This window comes from Galeopterus variegatus, unplaced genomic scaffold (genome assembly GCF_000696425.1).
Source record: "Galeopterus variegatus unplaced genomic scaffold, G_variegatus-3.0.2 Scaffold1041, whole genome shotgun sequence".
NCBI lineage: Eukaryota > Metazoa > Chordata > Mammalia > Dermoptera > Cynocephalidae > Galeopterus > Galeopterus variegatus.
In genome coordinates, this window is record NW_007727152.1 from 274,531 (window position 1) to 277,120 (window position 2,590).

Below are 2,590 nucleotides of genomic sequence, written 5' to 3' on the forward strand. Positions count from 1 at the left end.
TGATGGGGGATTTTACATTTTTGGTTACCTGAACTATTATGCTATCTGCCATACAAAAGTCATGTTTGAGTCTAATCACTGGTGAAAACGCATGTGTTTTTAGAAGGGTTTTATGGGTAAATGTGTTCCCTAAGGTTCATGATTGGAACTTAATCCTCACTGTAATGGTTAAGAGGGTGGAAAATCCTATTATAGTGATTGAAAGGTGGAGCCTTGAATAGGTGATTAGATTGTGAGGACTGTGCCCTTGTGAATGGATTGATCCATTCATGAAATAATAGGTGTGGTTCTGATGGCTTTAAAAGAGAGCAACTGAGAAGCTTAGTTCTTTCTTGCTCAGCCATTTCATCATGTTATACCCTGCTTTGCTGTGAAGAGTCACCACCCACAAACAAGGCCCTCACCAGATGTATTCCCTGGACTTTGGACTTCCCAGCCTCTGAAATTGTAAGGAAGAAATTTATTTATGTAGTTTCAGGTATTAAGTTGTAAGCAACAGAAACAGACTAGTACAAAAGGATTTAAGGGAACTCGTTGTCACTCAGAGGTAAGTGTGTACAAACCAGTCAGTAAGTTTGTTTGTACATTTTGTCTAAGTCATGAAAAGTTTGCAGCCAGGGATTAGACCCATACTAAGGAGTAATTACGAGTGCAGAAAGCAATATAAAGTGTAAACTTTTGTAAGTACTACGTTTAAGAAAAAACAAGTGTTTGTTAAAAATCCAAGACTTTAATCTAGCAAGGAGAAAAACAATCAGCTAGAAAAATAATGAACAAAGGCATGCATGATGATCTGTAGCCCCAGTGAGCTAGATCTAATTCTGTAGGTTGGGTGGATGCTATCTGTATCATACAGTTGTCTTCTTGATTTGAAGCTCTTGGTATAAATATGTCTCCTAACGATGACTACTCTTAAGAACCTTTATTTTAAATCTCTCAATGGAATGATTGTGCAAGTGTTGATCTGTGAAACTTTATGTTCTTTATCCAGGATACATAAATCCCAGGATTTACACCATGGATTTAGACTGCTGTGCCAGTGGCTAGAAGTAGCTGACACAGTTGTTTCCATCATTGTTCCAAGACATTTTTCATCTTATTTCTTTTTTAGAAGATAAAATTTCTGGGTTTTTTTCATGTAGAATTTGTTTAGGAGGTTGTAATGGGAAGGCAGTTTGTACACATTGGTGATGAGACTAAATATATTGCATGAGTTCTTTGACATACTTTGCCATGTCTCAATGCCTGATTGAAGTAAGTTAGAGTCCAAAATTAGGGGAGAAATTCCCAACCTCAGATGGTGACATGTAATGATTTTATAGGGTGACAGTTGACTAGTTTCAGAGACTGAGAATCTCATGGTCATGAGGACATTCTTAGCCAAACAGTGACAGATAATTTTGCTCATTTGAATTTAAATATGATATTGCCTCTCTCTACTCTTCTGAGGATTGAGGATGATTTTGACAATAAGATTTCTAATTACATGGCAAGGACATTAAAGTTTCATAATAGTCCTAGGAAAATAAGTACTTTATTGGTGGAGAGATAGGTTGGAATTTCCTATGCTGGGGTCATAAAATTAGGTAAATTTTTGCCACTGTCTGAGATATCACTTTTTGGCAAGGTACAGCTTCAAGTCATCCTAAGAATAATCATTGATCTGCACATGTTAAAAACTCATAGCATGTGTGAAATCTATTTGGGGGTGTTCAGAGGGGCCAGGAGGCTTGGGTTCTTAATGATGTCTTACTCTTACAGTTTATCATGGTTACACTGGTGACAGATAAGACAAGCACCAGAGATACACTCAGAAATGTTAGTAAAATTCTCTACCCCACCCCCTAACCAAGCACTGAATCAGTACAAAAACCAATATGCCTTTGATGTTGTGGGGAATTCCATACACAATTGGTGCAAGGTGCTATTTAAAGGTCTTGGGACCACCAAGGGGTCATCTTGAAATCTCTAGAGCATATCCTCATAACACTTTGAATACAGATTTCTCTCAATAACTCTTTGTCATTAAGTGTTTGTTATATATCTCTTTTTTTTTTTTTTTTTTTTTGGGGAGGCATTTTTTTTATTTTGGAATAAACTGCATCAGAGTAATAGGCCAAAAACAAAAACAAAATACATGTATAATGAAACTTATGGTCAGATTGTCGATTTGTCAAAAAAGTTGATGAAGAGTATGTAAACTATACAAAATATTTGTCAACATACATCATCCATCATGGGGGCCATGGTATATCTCTGACCACATGAAAACTAGAAAACTTAAATATGCTATGAAACATAAATCATCACCTGCTTCAAACCTTATTAGACACTTGAGGGTGTTGAAAGCACATTTAGATTGAAAAATTGTTCTTTTAAATTAATTTTGCTGACTTTTAATCCCAAGTTTTCTTTTTCATGTTCAAAAAGTAAAAGTTAGATGTTAATGCATTGGATCAAGAAGCAGAAGAATTTTGCAGACAGTTAGATGATGCCAGTTTCACATAAACATCATTTTGTGCTTAAAAAAGAAAATTAAATTAGTTTTCATAATAAACTGCTTAAAAAATCACTTAGTGGAATCACAGTA